Source organism: Coloeus monedula (genome assembly GCF_965178545.1).
Source record: "Coloeus monedula genome assembly, chromosome: 2".
Taxonomy (NCBI): domain Eukaryota; kingdom Metazoa; phylum Chordata; class Aves; order Passeriformes; family Corvidae; genus Coloeus; species Coloeus monedula.
The window spans coordinates 29,141,194-29,159,641 of NC_138782.1; the positions used below are offsets into that span (position 1 = coordinate 29,141,194).

Sequence of the window (18,448 nt, forward strand, 5' to 3'; positions counted from 1 at the left end):
ACTAGTATTTTTTTGTCCCCTTCAACCATTTAATATGTAAATTAGGTATTCTCAAGCTTAATGTTATTCATTTTTATAAAACAAATACATCATTAATCTGATTAAGTTCTTGGATGAGAGTGCTGTCCTCAGATCATTGTGGATCATTTATTGTTGGGCATACATCCAAAAAAATAGATTCAAGCATGGCACTTACAGTCTAGGTTTAGCAGAACTGTTGAAACCCTTAAATGGCATTTTTAGAAGAATGGAAAAGCAGTGCTTACTTGTAACGACAAGCATTATGCGAAACTTAACAACACTTCTTATCCTTAACTGCGGCTCACTGATAATAATTCAGAGCTTATAAATGATGTTGTTCTTTGATGCATTTTAAGAGCATAATATAATAAAGTGAGTGTAGCAAAATCCTGACATTATTAAAGTGTGTTGGTCACAACGAGACATGTTGTGCCAGCAGCACTAACCACTGTACAGCTGCAGACCCCCGTTTTTCTGAACCCTGAAGCTGGCTGTGGCTTTCATGTCATCTTGAACACCCACACGAAACAGTAAAAACAGAAGTTTGGTGTGTGCCATGGTGGAAATATGGTGGAACGAAACTGACAGCTTTTCACTTGTAGTGAATATATGACTACTTGGTATTTTCTAATCACTGCTGTTAGAACTACATTGTTCAATGCCAGATCAGATTGTAATGCTCTTTAAAATTTCTAGATTGGTTGGGTTCTTCTCTTTTCCTAATGTGAAGTCTATTAAAAAGGAGTGCCATTTACATATGCTCTAATAGCTTTGTTAGAGGCATGAAATGTGATTGCATTCAGCAGTAGCTGTGCAACTTCATTCCAAGGGCTGCTTTAAAGAGAATAATTTTAGAAAAAAATAATTGGTGATGTTGTTACATGAGCAGAAATACTTTAAAAGTTTGTAGGTGAATTTGTTTTCACATAATAACAGTCATAATGACTTTATAAGGTAAGTGGATGCAGCTTTGAAAACAGAATGATTTGGTGCATAAAAAAATAACAAGTTTTTCAGTCACTGTTCTGTTTCCACATTGAAAACAAAACCTTCCATGTTCTGCAAACAATATTTAGCAAAGCTAAATTTATATAGTCTTGAAACAAAATTACTTTTATCATTAAATGAGGTTCCACCATTTGCATTTTTATGTGAGGGATGCAGGAGACTTCAAGTTTCAAGTGGAGATTAAGTTCCATATTTATTTAAGATATTCAGACAATTACATCAGGAGTACTGAAATACAAGAAAAATTGTAATAACCTTGCAGGGTACAGGCCTAAGGACTGTACCCTTTTCCCAAAATGTGACAACAATAATTTGGTAATTTTGTGGTTGGGTAAAATCCTTGTCATTCAAAATGCCAATAAAATTCACCCATTTCCAGGAATATATGCACTTAGAAATAGTACCTATATATTAGAATAGCTAGATCTTCTTGAAGAATAAAGGAATTAAATGTGCTTCTGTTATGCTTGAACTTCTTTTTTAATAGTTAAAAATACTAAAATTTCCTTTTTAGTTCTGTGTAATAAAAGGATTGACTAATGAAGCCACTTACAAATTTTATAGTTAAAAATACCTTCCAAATAGTTAATCTTCTAAGAGTTGGTTCAGGGATATTTAATATTCCAATTTGCTGCATTTTGTCTTTGAGACTATTTTAAAACTAGGACTAGAGCTTATAATATTTTAAGCACTATTATGATATTAAATCCTTCTCACTGATGTAGGTGCAGTACTGCACATAATTCAATGTCACAATGTCACTGTAGATTAAAAGGATGTTCTTGCCCAGGGTGAGTGCTTTATAAAATTTTATTCTTAGGCTAAAGTATTTATTATTTTAGGCATATAAAATACATTTTTTCCATTGTTGTCTTGGAGACGATGTCAGTTTAGCATAGAAAAATAAACATACTAGATTTCAAGACAGAAATTGATGTCTTTTAGATGGGTGAACCAAAAAGACATGATTGGAAGGAATATGAAGTAATAAAATTATTAATTAACAGCATAAGTAGTTCTTAGATCTCTGGCAAAGCCTATGAATTTTTGCCTGCAGATCTCAGTTATGTGACTGAGATATTTTTTTATTGTCTACAAAAATGGAAAACGGAAGCTTTTAGTTTCTAGTGCATTCACGTCCCCAGTTTGGTGTAGTACCATGTCCTCTTCTGTATGACCCATCTTCCACTTGAGCAGGGAGTGTTTGAAGCAGGTTCCTTCGTACGGAGCATCTGCTCCATATGTTCTTCTTGGGTTGTTGTGGAGAATTCATACCTCTGCTAATTCATACCTCTTCTGTGAATTCTGAACCAATTGAGGAGCTTCTGATGTTCCATTTCAGACCTGTTTATTTTTAATCAGCTATCACTTACTGATTGTGCTCAAAGCACCACTTCAAAATGCCTGCGCTGTGATTTGGGGATGGTTGACTACCACCAAAAGGTTTGAGGCCGTTGCCTAACTTTTGTCATTTCTGATGGGGTTTTTTTGCCACCTAATTAGCAAGTTTAAAGGTTGTTTCTTTGAATATGTTATTGAAGATTTTATCTCTAATTTTTACTTCAGTTATGAAAATTAATGTGTGAGACCAAGACTGGGAGTGTAAAGTTCTGCAAGGGATCTTGTCAAATAAAAATGATGTATCTTTTTTGTATGGGAGAGGATTGCCTGCTGTAACTTTAACTGTCTCTTGAAGACCTGTTGAGCAGCTCTTGGCTTAGTACCACTTGTTTCTGCTGGTTAATGACTCACAGTGCAAGATTTTTTACAGCTTGTGTTGTTATCTTGCCTTTTTCCCCACCTCTTACTGACTACATTCAGAATTATGTGGAAATCTCTGTTAGAGAAGGAAATAGGAAATCTTTCCCAAAACATCTGGTGAAACTAAGCCTTTTGACATTCATTAGTGCTCCAAATGTTTCCCTAAACTGTCGTGTCTGTTAAGCTCTGGATTGGAAAACTGGATGAGTTTGCAGTTAAATATTCATAAATTTGCACTTACATAAAATTGGCACAACATTAATCATTAAAACCTAAGGGACAGCTTAAAGTTCATGTTTGATACTACAATATATTGGTTTTCAATACTTTCTTATAAACTGGAAAGGAAATGCTTAGAATAATAGCAAATTTATAAGCATGTTGGTGTGGCCTCTTTCTAATTATGTCATTCGGCAGTAGTTGAAGAAGAGCAATTTGACATTTTCCTGGAGGGAGATTGTTAGTTTGTTAATTTAGTTGTAGGTTTTGCTTATAACTGCTCTTTGTTACTTCTGTAGCAATTCTGTACATCTTTTGGTTTATAGTTTAACAGGTTTAGTCACCACACTTGAAAGGCATTATCTTTGCACTGGGGTCAGATCAGAAGAAAAGGTTGCTCATGCAGATTAGGCTGCTCTGACAGTGAACAATGAAACTTGCTAGCTTGCTGTTCAGTTTAGGTCCTAGAGCCTATATTTGTGTTACAGTTATATTTTCTTAGATGCATAAAAATATTTTGGCATAAAATAGTTTTCTAACTGCTAATCTTCAGCACAGCCTCCCAGATTATGCAAATGACAGTAAAATTATTATTTTATGACTTTTTTATACACAGTAAAATTACAGACACGTTTTCATCTTTAAAGGAAAAAAAACTACATTTAAACCAACATAAGGCATGTATTATGGACTGCAGAATGATACTCAGTTATTTCTTGTGGGTCAGAAGGAGTTTTGTGTTTGAAAAGCTATGTCTGTTTCAGTATAATTCTGTAAAATTATGAAGGAAATGCATGTTTGATTCTGGTATTATAATTCTATGATAACTGTCTTATCAGTGTTAGGTGCTATGGCCTACTTCGAACTTTCCATAATGAAACTAGGTTTCTGTGCAGCTGTATGTTAGAAATCTAATTAAAGAAGGCAGGTTTTAGGGCATATCTTGTCTAATAACTAACTTTTACAGACAAAATATGCTCATTCTGAGCCTCCATTGCATTTCCAAACCGAACCTACCAGTAGCTGCTACGTGGTAAATTATAATTGCAATTTATTTTTGCTACATCTTAAAACCTTTAAACCTTTTTTTTTCTTTATCATAGCAGTGACTTCCTGCCCAGAACTAAATAAAAGCTGGTTGTAATCCTGGCCTTTGAATAGCTTGAGGTTCAGCATTCTTTCCTCTTCTGTGTCAGGTTCTCTGTCCCCACCACTGTAGAGCATTTTGTTTTATAAGGGGTAATGAATGGTGAATTGTTGATCTTCTGAAATGCCCCATTGGATCTTTCTGTTAAGAGCTCTGCCTTGCTAGGACTGAAGTCCAATGCTTAGCATTTCGTTAAGTTTAAGGACTGTATTTATGTAAGGCTAGACAATATCTGCTGCACTTGGCGGTGAATTTGCATGAAGAGTGTTTTGATGGAGATAAAAAAATCTTACCTTTCTTTCTATGTATATCCTACACAGATTTTTTTTTATGTCTTACCTACTTATTTATATATATGTACACATTGTGAATTGAACATCACATCTGTGTTAAAAAATACATTATTTCAGTCCTTTCCTCAAGATTTTCAGTTATTACTGAGAAAGATGTGATTTAAGTATCCCAAAACATCGTTTGCTTCCATATTGCTTTACTAGAATGAATGCACAAAATTTAATTTTAATATGAAACATTTCATCATAGTTGGAAAAATGTAACTCGTTTTCAGTGGGAAAATCTAGTTGAATGCTTACAATAATTTTAAATCGGCCAGAATTTCAAACCTGCTGAAGCAGATGCAGTTTGGACATTTATTTTCACAATTTGTTTTCCCATTTCTTAACCTGTTACACTGCAAGAACTTCGCTGGGTCAAGTGTCAGTGCTTCTGAGCCTGCCCTTGTTCATAACAACTGAAGACAGCTCTGTTTCTCTGGGACAATGAAGCACATAGTTTTCAGGATAAAACTTGCACAAGCTTGAAATGAAGCATTTGTGCTGCATGCTTCTTTAACAATGGAAGAAGCTAATTTTAAGAGAAATGGTTTCAGTGTATACCAGCGTCAGCTTTTGCAATCACCTATCAACAGTGACTAAGGACAAGAAATCACATGCCCGTGAAAGACACAAGAAGAACAGACAAAAACCCCCCAAAACCCAACGTTAAGAAAACAGCAATATGATGTAAACTGGAAAATGGAAATAAGACTTAAAAAGTAGATTTAAGTTCTACAGCATGTAAGTGTAGGAAGAGAAATATACTATTTCATTATATGCTAAACCTCCTTTAAGTCCAGACTGCATCTGATTCAGGTGGTTCATTATCCACCTTCATCTGTTTTAGGGCTTTATCCTAATCTTGATGTCAAATACAGTCACTACAAGGTTGCACATTTAGTGCCAGATGATCTTCTAATCTGATTTTTGTTTTGGTAGAGTTAGTTTTCAGCTGGATCAGCTCCCTAATCCAACTTGCTGAGCAGTTGCATGGGGAATGTTGAAGTATGCCAGGAGAGGGAAAGAACAGGACTGCCCAGTTTTAAGAGCATGCTGTGTTTAGCTCAAATTAAGTACAAATAAAACTTTGCATCTCCATCCTAAATTGTGGAAAATTCAGTAGATAACAATTAATTTGAGCCTGAAAATTTTGAGTAGGATGCAGTTTGTGTTATTACTTGTTCTTGAGATGTGTGTTTACTGTTTTAATTATAAATCTTGAAAAGTTTTGCTACTTTTTTAGAAAAAAGCAGATGAACTGAAGCTCAGTATTCAGGTTTTTCATTTACTTCATCTATGCACAAAATTGTCTGTCAGTGGGCTATGAACTGTTTGATTGGAGCAGTATATTTCATGCTTATGTAGCTTACTTCTTCATAGTGTTTTGGCTACTTTTTCATTGTGGATCAGCAGTTTTCTTCCTCTCAGAATGTTCTCTGTAATCTGTTAGTGGCTATCATTATGATGCCTTTTCTTTCTTTCTGAAAGAAATAAGATAGGCCACTTTTCCAAGCTTATACATTTATGAACAGCTGAATATTTAACAAGTTGCTGTTGCAGAAGTCTTCCATGATGCTTATCTTTTCTTCTGAGCACCTTCCTCCTCAGTCCTTTTTGTATTTTCAGCTACACAGCAACTCGTGTGCTGGAAGACGTTCTTTCATGAGTTGATGCAATTTACTAATGAGGTAGAAAATACTACAGTTTTCTGCAAATTCAATAAATGAACTAAAGAAAATGTCCAGCAAGTACCAGCTTGTATGAGTAGAGTAGAGTGGGTGTCTTACAGGACCCTGTGGCCAGAAGAAGGGTAGGGGGCAAAAGGAAGCAAGGACCTTTTGTCTTTGATGGTGGTGTGTTATTATATCAGCCCATTGAATCAGACCACTGTGATTACTGTCGATTCACAAGACTTATTTTGTGGTATAGTGCAGTATTCTGGGTGTTACTTGTACTGTCTTCTCCTAAAGATCAGATCTTGCCCTTCCTGAGTATTGTGGTCAAGTGGCACAAAACGTATGAATAAGTCTCATGAATAACTATGAAATATATTGCAGTTATTTTGAAGTAATTAATAATCCTAATTTATAGTTAGAAAACTACTTGAGAGGATTCCAACCACTCCCTTTTATGGAAAAGGATTGGGAAAGTTTATATTGAAAAAGATACAATTATAACAAATTGTATTTAAAAATCTAATTTTGCTTCTTTAAAATATATTACTGTATATTATTGAAAGTATGCAGAAGAACATGACAAAGCAAACATTCTTTACGTCTAACTATTGGAAGGGTCTATAAAAGTCATACAGCTGTCCTTAGTGTTACATTGGTAGCAAGTGAAGGACTATGCTTTCAGTTGTACAGTATCACATACAATCACAGCAGCCTTTCTCTTGCCTGCATGGAATCAAAATCTCACCCAAAGCTTTGAAGACCATCATGATTAGCTGTTCTCACTTGCTTTACACAAGTCATGTGGCTGAAGTTTCAAACCCAGGATAACCCATGATACATCGTCAGAGAAATTTTGCTTTTTCAGAGGCTAAGTTACTGTGACTCAGGTGATGACAGGTAACTGGCAGTGATGCAGGAATTTGATTGAGAGTTTGAGCCCTTAATAATATATTTATGAATTACATAACTTCTTGATGAAGTGGCATATGGCTTTTAGAAAGATGCATTATTTTTATTTAAAGACTCAAAGAGATGGATAATGAACTTCCTTGTCATACAAATCTTTCAGTTATCTAATTAAAATAAGCATCTTATTTCTAATCTGAAGTTTTCTAGTTCTGCATTTTCCCTTTGGGTTTTTTATCACTTTGTTTCTAGTTTCCAGACTGTTTTACCTTTTTGCATTTTTATAGGCCCACTTTAACCATTAATAATTTTATATTTTTATCAGGTATTTATATGAATTAGATGCCCTCACAAAGTTTTTCTATCAGAGCTGTTTCTGTTTACACTTGGCATTCGAAATGTAGCTTAACATTCCACTATATAATATATATAATTAATATTTTTATTATTGTTCATATAGTTTTAAAGCTGAGATAGGATTTTTACTAAGTCTCACATTACCTTGCATTACAATAGTACAGGTTCCTCTTGTAGCTGAACTTATATTCTAATTAAGAAGAACAAGAAAAATTATGTTCAGGTTGCTTAATAAGTCTTGCTGCTAATTGTTATAATTTTCCAGAAAGCAAGTTAGCTAACAGCTTTGTGGCTTTTTGTTTGTTTGTTTTTGGGTTTTTTTAAACATTTGTAAATACCGTATTTGGTTTGCATTTTCCATTTCCTCACTAAGAGAAATAGGGAATGTGGAAAAGGAAAGAAGAGAGATCCTTACCTCCACCCACTAAATCCCCACTCTCACAGAAGAGGAGAAGGCAGGATAATCTCAGAATTTCATCAAAACCTGAAAAATGTACCTTTTTTTACCCTAAATAAATCAGTACAGTAATTTTTTTTACAAAATACATTCATGGTATTTTTTTTTCCGTGACTGAATAACATCCAAAAAGGGCCACAGTGAGTAGTAACACAGTAGATTTGTTTTTCACTGTGTTCTGTTAGGTGAGCTGTTATTCTTACTAGCAATAAGCACTGATACTACCTGATAAGCAAATTAATCCCAGACTGTGAAATAAGATTAGCAGAGGAATTTAATTTTATTTATCTTTTGCAATTTTTTTTTTGTTAATTTTTAGTCTGAAATTTGGTGACAATGAGGTCATAATACACTTGGAGACCTAGGGTAAGGTAAGAATATGCTGTACAGAGAAAAACACAATGGACACTGTGCTTTTAATTATGTAATATTTAGATAGCCTAATATTTAAATGCCTAAGAGAAAAATATCTCTTATCATGCTTTGATGATAATTATAACCCTGCTTTGCATGTGGGGTTTTTTGTTTGTGTTTGGGTTTTTATGTTATTGTTTTTATTTTCATGGCATTCATAGCAAGGCAAATACTGCAATGAATTAATATTTGGGCTTAACAGCTGTTCCCTGAGCAGAGCAATATTTACAGTTTTCATACCAGTTTAGTAGAAATCAGATTTTATGTAAGTTGATTTCCCTCTACAGATGTCCTTCAGCATACTGTGTACTAAATTTCTTACCCCTAAAAAGTTTTGTGTTTTTTGATTGTTAAAGATTTTTAACTAAGAGGAAAAAAATGTGAGTAATGGTGTTTTTAAAGAAAATATCAGACTCTGTGATAACCAAGGATGTGCTCAAGTGGCATGAATACTTCAGTTCCAGATGGGTCAGCTTTAGGGGTCAAGTTGTGAAGAGAAAGCCATCACACACACTTCATCAACACCGTGGAATGAGAGACCAGTGCATTTACTGAGCAATGGATTTCCAGTGAGCGTATAAACTAATTGGTGGATGAACATGCCCCAGGAGCAATGATTTTAAGGTCATAGCAGGCTCAGTGAATTGTGCTGACTTACACTGTGTCTCAGTGATAGCTGATCTTACCAATGAGCAGTTTAGAGGCATTCAAGCCTGAACTCTTTTCCATGTGCCTTGAATGGCATGTCAGCGGTCACTGTTTCTGACATCCTTTATATTTGTCCAGTCAGCTCTAAATCTTTAGGTTGGGCTTCAGCGTACTCAGGAAAGAAAGGAGAGAAGTGATTATTTTCAGTCATTGAGTTCTGAAGATCTTAGTGTTAATTATGCCAAACACGGTTCGTTCATCAACAAACTAGAAATGTTAAAGAGAGAAGAGAGAGGGAACTGATATTTTTGGTGATCAAAAGTATCCTAATTATAACTTTCTATTGCTTAGCTTTTATTTATTATTTTCCCAGTAACTCTGTATTCCCTCTTAAAATACTAGTTAATTAGTAAATACTGATTTTTATTTGACATGTAAAAACTCACAAGCTGAAAAATTGCTGTAACATTATTTAAGAAATTACATAGTGGACATGTCAGTCATATATCTCTTGCCTGCTAGCGGTACATTGCTTCTCATGTGCAACATTTTCTTTTGTTTTGGATAAATGTTTATTCATTCTTTGTCTACTATGAGTGCAAAACAGAACCATACAGAGGTCCTTTTAAATTTGCAATCAATTAAGAAATGCAACAATAGCTCTAATTCCCTTTTTTCGGAGGGGAGAGGAAAAGCTATTTTGTTTTATGTTTGTTAAGGCTTTGCTGAGAGTGTTTTCTTTAATCGTAATAGTAATTAAGTAGTTTAAAAACAACTCTGTTAATTTTTAGATAAAATTCAGCAGAGGGTCTATTCAGCTTTGTCTATGAGCATGGACATGTGTTCAGTGATCCTTATGAAGTAAAAAAAAAAGTAAGTGTTAACATGCTTTTGGCCTTAGCATTTAAAATCTAATAATGATGATGCTCATATAAAATAATTTTTAATGTCATCTTAGGAGAGTTTAAGTACAATCATTTAATTCTAAGTAATGGTGTATATATTTATACATACATGTGTGTCTGTGAATTAGGTAGTATGTACAAATATGTGCCTTCCTTGAGAATGTGGACTGAAGATAAAAACAGAATGCTGTTCTTTGTTGAAACAAACAATTTATCTTTTTTAGTGTGTAAATATATGGAAATAGTCTTCATTTAGGAAACAAGTAACAATTAGATATTCATCATAATTATTTTTAAGACAGAAAAAAGCTTGATTCCATCATTTGATGTAAATAGTATGATTTAGTATGATCTGAGTAAAGGAAATGGCTTGCTATGACCTTCCTATACAACCTTTGTTTTCGTCAAAGACCTCCCTTTAGCCAGAAAGGAAGTGACCACAGACATTCCTACCAGTAGGAGTAGAACAAGCAGTAGGACTGTTTGGTAGTCTGGTACACATGATAAAAGCTTTAGGAAACGGATGTGCTTGGCATTTACTGAAACATCTGTATGCAAATTTCTTCCCACTTTTATGCAGCTGTATACCTGTGTAGAACTTTATGCTATTGAATGGAACTCCAGATTTACAGGATTCAGGTTTAGTTCAACAAGTCACAGAACCTTTTAAGTAGATTATATCTAGTTAACATAGACCTTGAATATTCTTGACAGTTCTCCTTCTCGGATTAACAGAAAACAATCAGAGTTAGGATCAAATATGGAATTAGTTTATAACCTTGCTATGTGTATTAAAGGAAGCAATATTGTAATTGAAATGCAGATAAACATTGTGAAAATCTCAAATAACTGTAATAGGATGACCTCATCATATGATTTTACTTCATTATACTCTGTTACTTTATCCTCTTGCTGTGTCTCTGCAGCTGCTTTGTTGGGGGATATCAATATTCAATTACAAAAATTAAATAATCAAATCAAATTTCTTCTGTATTTTTTGCAATGACATTTGAAATAAATGTTGTTTCTGAGCAGAAACAGAGTACAACTGCTTCAATAACTCAAAAGACAAATTGCAGATTTTGGCTATTATGATAGTTCTTTGGTGTTTTGAAAACATGTTAAAATATTAATGATTATGCATCAGTCTTAATATATTAAGAACATTTTAATGTAATGTTAGTGGCAAAACAAGAAGAATTATGGCTAACAGTCTCTTCATTATTCTTAACCTTTCAACTAAGTAAAATGGGAGTGCTTTTCTGTATGTTGTTGTATATTATATGCCATTTTAACTTTTGGTTTTGTAGTACTACGGTCTCTTGTGGAACAAAACCAATGTCTCTGTGGGTATGACTTTTCTGTGTGATGTGATGATGATGAAACTAGACCAGGATGGTCAAAGCCCCATCCAACCAGGCCTGGAACACTTTCAGGAATAGAGCATCCCCAACTTCCCAGGGGAACCTGTTCCATTGCTTCACCACGCTCACAATAAAGAATTTTTTCCTAATATCTAATCTAAACATGCTCTTCTTCAGTTCTATCCATTCCCTCTTGTCCTGTCACAACATGCTCTTGTAAATAGACTTGCCCTACCTTTCTTGTAAGTTCCTGGAAGGCCACAATTAGGTCACCCCAAAGCCTTCTCTTTCCCAGGCTTCACAATCCTCATAGGTGCTCTATCCCTATAATCATCATGGTAGCGTCCTCTGGGCTTACTCCAACAGGTCCAAGTCCTTCCTATTCTGGGGACCCCAGAGGTGGATGCAGCACTGCAGGAGGGTCTCACCAGAGCAAAGCAGAGAGGCAGAATCACCTTCCTCAACCTGCTGGCCACACTGCTTTCAATGGTGAATATTGACAAGAAGAATGTGAAGGATTCTATGGAAATCTCTAAAATAGAACCTGGTAATGTCATGAGAGATGAACAATACTTCAGTATGGGGTAAAGCATTTTTTAAGGATGCTGCTATGAACTAAGAAGAGAGAGGTATGACCTATGGTACAAAAGTCTATGGAGAGATTGAAGGGTGAAAATAAAGAAAAAACTCCTTTCATTGTAAGCAGATGAAAGGTATTGGCGTGTTTGTAAATGCTGTTCCTGTCATATGGAAAATACTGGAAAGAGGTGATTGATAAAGAAGCAAAGGAGTTTTAATAGAATAAACAGAGGGACTTGAGCCAAAAAAGATGGATGGAGTTGTAGCCAGAAATGGGGCAAGTAGAGTGGTATGGTAGGACACATAGCACGACTAATAATTGTGCTTATATTTGCTGTATTTGAGAAACTCAAGTCTTACATTACAAAATATCCCTTACCTTGACCATTCCCTCTTCTTTTTTTCTCTTTCCATTTATGTGTTTTTTCCATTTCTTTGCTCATTGTTGCCAATACTTAGAGCAGTTTGTAACTTCTATGTACATTTTAAAGATGGCTCTTTTTTCTCACTTGTGTTCTTTCTGTTCCAAATTTGATGTTTGTTTGTTTTTGCTGATTGTCATTTGAAATATCTTAATGGCAGTTTCCAAAGGCTTCTCTGTTATTACACAGAGTGCACTGTTGGAACAGATGTGTTCACAGTGTTTTCAACGGTGCACAGAACTCCCCAGTGAACGTGTGCTGCCATTTTGGAAAGAGCTTTATGCAGTCACAGAAGATATTACAGCAAGTAAATGGATAACATCTCAGAGCCTGAGAGGTATCCATCTCCAGGGTATATTGGAAGATAGGAGGAGGTACTAAAATTTTTTGTGTTAATGTAATGAACTGATAATATTAGAATTTAGATAAATCCTTAATTTTTATTTTATTAAAAACTTTTCTGTGCAAAAATGTTAATATAACTTAAAGACAGCATTTGCTAAAAGACAAAGAGCAATTTAATATAGACTCATAAACAGAGTTCTTTTAAATGCCAAAGGCAGAACTGGAAATAATTCATAAACAGTTTTATTCCATGTTCTAAAAATCTAAGTGCTTTTCTGTGTTACCTTGTTCTTAGTAAATCTTGTCACCCAGTGCTATGTCCCACATTATATAATCTTTCATTTTATCTTTTCATTCTATCAAGGCACAGCATACCTAGCTAATCCATCAGAAATCCCTTTCCTTATCAGTCACTCAAGAATGGTTATACTGTACAGTGTGACAGCATTAGACATCACTTACCTTCCTAAACTACAGATTACTTAGGAGAAAAGTAGTTTTTTTGTGTTTGAGGATGCCTTGACTATATGTCAACTTCACTGTTTGTTTTCCTTGTGTACTGCTTTTTCCAAAATGTATGTATCTTTCTTTTTTAATTGCCATACCTTTCTCTACTATTTTCTCAAAAGTTTTGGATATTCATATCTTCCTTTATTGTTTCTTCAGCATAGTGATTTAGCAACGTAGTCTACATTTTCTGTCATTTAAGATAATTTCCATCTTCATAGATGAGGAGCTTTGATAATACGTTCAGATATATCAAAGATCAGAGGCCTTGTACACCTTGACAGCCTTCTTGAATGGAGTTTTTGACACAGTAGATCACAGCTGCCTCTTTGGAGGTGTTGTAATATATTGTGTCATGTTTTACTGTGAAGCTGTTCAACGGATGTTTGACACTAGATACTCTAGGATTCTCACAAAATGATATACCACATAGTGCAGAAAGATTTGCTTTCATTTGATCCTTATGCTAAGCCAGATGAGAATTTTAGTATTATGCCCTCAATATCATGGTGGATTCTAGACTGATTATAATGCATATTTAATGGAATTTGCATAATTTTGCCATAAAAAGACTAGTGCGCTCTGCCATGCTTGTTAGTTCTTTTTACCAAGAGCACTGCAAGCAGTTGTACAAAAATACAATAAATTTGATGTATATTTTAGCTAGCTCTGTAATCATGTGATAGTTTTCAAGTAAAAAGGGATTAATAATGATGTACCCTTCAGTTGTTAGAAATTTGTTTTTCCAGAAGAAATATTTGACAAACACTACAAAACCTTCAGACAGCTCATACTTGACTGGTGACAAACAGGTGGCTTCAGTTTTGGCTTTATTTAGAGGCCTGGCACCAAAAAACATGGTCAAAGACAGTGCAGAAGCATATTTAAACCATCTATGCAAATAAGATTTGTATCTGTTATAAATTTATGTTAATTTAATTTAAAGAGAAAAATTATGTGGAAATTAGGAATTACTGCTATCCAAAAGTCAATTTATCACACAGGGTGTTGCAAAGATTATTTGCTGATACTGGCACAGTGGGGAGGATTGTGAATATACTGGTGTTTGTACTTGTGAAACTCACTGCAGCTGAATTCTGTTACTAGTTTTATTCAAAGGGTTATATTGTTTTTGCATATGCTTTTTGTGTGAACACTTATAGTGCACTGCTTTTGCTTGCTGTTGGTTGTCTTAGTGCTCAATATCTCCAAAGTCTTTTATTAGCAGACTATTTATATAGAATCATAGAATAATTTGGGTTAGATGCCATCTAGTCCAACCCCTCTGCAATAAGCATGCACATCTTCAACTACGTCATGTTGCTGTTGAATGTTTCCAGGGACTGGGCATCTACCACCTGTTTGGGCAACCTGTTCCAGTGTTTCACCACCTTCATAATAAAAAAACTTTTCCTTAGATCTAGTCTAAATCTAGCCTCTCAGTTCAAAACCATTACTCCTTGTCCTGTCTCAATATGCCCTGCTTAAAAAGCTTGTCTTCACCTTTAAGTATTGAAAGGCTGCGTGAGGTCTTCCCAGAGCCTTCTTGTTTCTGGGCTAAACAACCACAGCTCTCAGCCCTTCCTCATTGGAGAGGTGCTCCATCCCTCTGATCATTTTTGTGGTCCTCCTCTGGACTCACTCCATGTCCTTATTTTGCTGGGGGCTGCAGAGCTGGATGCAGTGTTCCAGGTGGGGTCTCACCAGACCAGAGCAGAGGGACGGAATCCCCTCCCTTGCCCTGCCCACGCTGCTTTGGATGCAGCCCAGATTTGGCTTTCTGGGCTGTGAGTGCACAGGGCTGGCTCATGTCCAGCCTCTCATCCACCAGCCTCTCCTCCATCAAGTTCTTCTTGGCAGGGCTGCTCTGAATCCTTTCATCCCTCAGTCTGTGTTGTTACCAGGGGTATCACCTTGCACTTGGTCTCTTGTTAAATCTCACGAGATTCCCACAGGTGAAGTCCTTGAGCTTGTCCAGGTCCCTCTGGATGGCATCCTGTTCTTCAGGTGTCCCAACTGCACCACTCAGCTTGGTGTCATCTGCAAATTTGCTGGGGGGTGCACTCAATCCTACTATATCATAGATGAAGATACTAAATATGGTCATAATTAAAATTAATAAATGGTATTTTTTTTCTTTGATGCTGAAACCCAGCCCGACAAACTTCTTAACATGGCAAATGTTTTGCAGCTGAACAATAAACTCCGGAAAATATTTTACTGGAAACTGCGGAACCATATAGCCCAATGTTGCTACATAACCACTGAGTTGCTTCAGTGGAGTTCTTGTCTTCTGAATCTAGAAAAATAATTTATTTTCCCATAAAGCAAGGAAGCTATAGAGCTTTATACACAGTGTGTGATTTTTTTGTTTGTCTGTTTTTCATTTATTCTGCTGGGTTTTTTAATGAAAATAAAGAAGTCTATAATCTGGCCCTAGAATTCATTATTTATGTTTGCAAGTCATCAGATCTTGTTTTAGTCTCTCTTTTTTTTTCCATAGCTGTGAGCCATTCTGGCATGCCTTTGTGTTTATGACATCCTGCTGTGTAAGGATGTTTTGGCTGTGCTTTCTAGATACCTTTTTGTAGTGGATTTTTTTTTTTTTTTTTGTGGTATGCTAAATTAGATCATGAGCTATTAAGACAGGTTATGCATTTGTTAGTTTAAAAACATCTCTAATTATTTCACCCTGCTAAAATATTACTGCATATATGCTTTAGGCATGATTTCTTTGCTAACAACCTATTATGTATTCATAGGAGCAACAATACCAATTCATACTATTGGGAATATTATTTAATTTGGCAAATAGAGTATTTTTATTATTTGTATGTTGTTTAGAGTAAATATATCCTTGAAAGCAAACAAAGGAATGAATAACTGTATGGTCACATTCAGTAAATCTTTTGTTTTAATTTCATTAAGGCCTGATTTAGTCAGGTACAAATGGAAAATCTGTAGTATCTTTAAAGTAAAATAAAATTGGTTTTGATTCAGTTCAAGTCAACCATCTCATTTAAAATTAGCCCAGAGGTCTTGTAAAAATGCTAGTAATCTAAACATAATAATGCACATTGCCCAATTGCTACTGTATATGATATAGGTTCAGTGCTGTAATGCTTTGACAGCCCATTACTGAATGTAATGAACAGCTATTTTTAAACAGAAGAAATTCAAGTTGACAGCTTGGCAATGAAATTCAGCTAGTGGCGTAATTTTTGTCGTCTTCAGTATAGAGAGTGGATTTCAGTTTTGTTTAAAGAAATTTGTGTCATGGACTTTATTGGAGCAAGCATTTTTTTGCTTCAGTTTGCTAAATACTTTTTGAAGAGCTTAAACTAAAGCTGCATTTTGTCAAATCCTGAAACCTGCACTCCTGTCAGAACAGAAGAAGCTCTGTGAAAAGTCAGTGATTAATAAAAATAGGTTGAAGTCTTAAGGAATAGAATGTACTGGAATTGAATGTATAATCACAAACTCACTTTTTTAGTGGTGAAAACTGTAGCTCTATAAGCCCTTCAAGGGGGATTTAAGTATGAGTCAATAGGAAACTAAGAGAAGGGGCAGAGAAGGTAGCTGTCAAATTGTGCGTATTTTGTGGTAGAAATCTATAAATTCAGGCCAGACTCCCATCTATCATTTTCCTTATCTCTGTTGGCTACTGCGCTGGGAAGTGAATAAGATTCTGGTTTCTTCCTGTATGTATGAAGTGTTGTTTGCTCATGGCTTTCTTAAACAGCCTGTGTTAACAGCATGTATTGGGGCTTTTTGCCAAGGTTTTGGTAGTGAGGGTGCTACAAGGGCAGCTTCTGTGAGAAGCTGCTGGAAGCTTCCCCCGTGTCCAGTAGAGCTGATGCCAGTCGGCTCCACGATGGACCCACTGTTAGCCAAGGCTGGCCTATCAGCAATGGTGATAGCACCTCTGTGGTAAGGAGGAGAATACTCCTTTTGCAGGGACTCGCTCTTGTGCTCCTGATGGTCCTTCCTGCTGGTTTGCTGGGATCCAGCAGTGCTGTGCTCTGATTCTCAGCTGCTCTTCCTTTCCTGTCGGGTTTACTCAAGCCCTGATCGACTGAATGCCATGTTACCCTTTTGGTTAGTTTCATGTTGCCATTCACTCTTTTCTTCCTGCTTCTTCCTATACCCATTAACCATCTTTCCAGAGCACCTTTAGAAGCTGTATTTCTCTTCCAAGTTCTGTAAGTGCACTGCATTAAAGAACAATTGTCTTCACTGCAAGGTTTTTGGAAAAAAGATATGATCCCAGATTCAGTGTTTTTAATCACAGCTGTGAGGTATATATAACTCTAATTCTAGCCAGTTCTAAAAATCATCCCATATCTTGTCTCCTTTCCTAAATTATTGCATTAAACAGATACACATCTTTCTCTGCTACCTCCAGAGTCTTCTAAATGTCTTCTTATTTCTGCTGACTTCATCTCACTTTCAGCTGTTAAATCCACTTGTCTGTTCGCAGTAATCTCTGGTCCCAATTCTTATGCTTTATTAACACCTTCTTTCTGAATTCCACAATACATCCAATCCCTCCAAAATAATCCCTTTCTTATATCTATCTGTCCTTATTCTGAAACAATTTTTACTACGTGTTATGACGGTTATTTTCTATCTTCCTACTTTCTATCCAGGGTCTGCCTCTGTGTCCCAGAGTACACACAATATATACATTTTCACCTTATTTGGTTTTAAAAGGCTTGTTTATTAGAAGTGCTGTAACTGTATCTCATTAGGATGACATCTTTATCTATCTCTCTCTAACATATCTGATTGCTTTATGCAGTGGCAAGTATTCTGGTGCATGTGGATAGCTTGTATGAATGCCAAATACTCTTGACCAAGCTAATTGTGTTTTAATGTATGGATCATTATCCTTACTTAATTGTTTTTATGAACTATCAGTCAGAATGTGCTCCTTCCTTTCAGAACAAGTGGGATATATCTGGTATTTTCTTGTTTTGAAGAGTTTGGGTTGAGGCAGTAATATCAAGATACAGAATTCCCCATGATTTTCCAAGGTACCATGCAAGTCCTTCATTTATTTTTGAGAGGAGCTGGTATAGTTTCTTCATTTGTGATTTTGCCTGCTGATCACATAGGGTTTTCACTCTGCTGTGACAACCTGCAGAAAACTGTTCATTTGTCCAGCACTACTTTCCAAGGGAAACCCCTACATAGTTTGTTGGAAAAGAATGCTGTGGAATTCTTGGTGAGAAGGGGCCTGAGACACAGCCAGAAAGCTCATTTCTGCAGACCTAGTTTATCAATTCCCCCTGGGTTTGGGAAGAAAGGGCAGACTGTTCCAGAGGTATATAATAATTAAGGTGGCATGTGGAGATGATTTAATAGGATTGTCATT

The 18,448-nt window shown here is 35.6% G+C and overlaps 1 protein-coding gene across 1 annotated transcript in view; it reads left to right on the plus strand.

Moving 5' to 3' along the window:
- The window catches only part of CAMKMT (calmodulin-lysine N-methyltransferase), a gene marked incomplete at both ends in the record, with an annotated part of 214,818 nt that overhangs the window by 42,289 nt on the left and 154,081 nt on the right, over positions 1-18,448 (plus strand). The gene's annotated exons all lie outside the window — the stretch shown is intronic.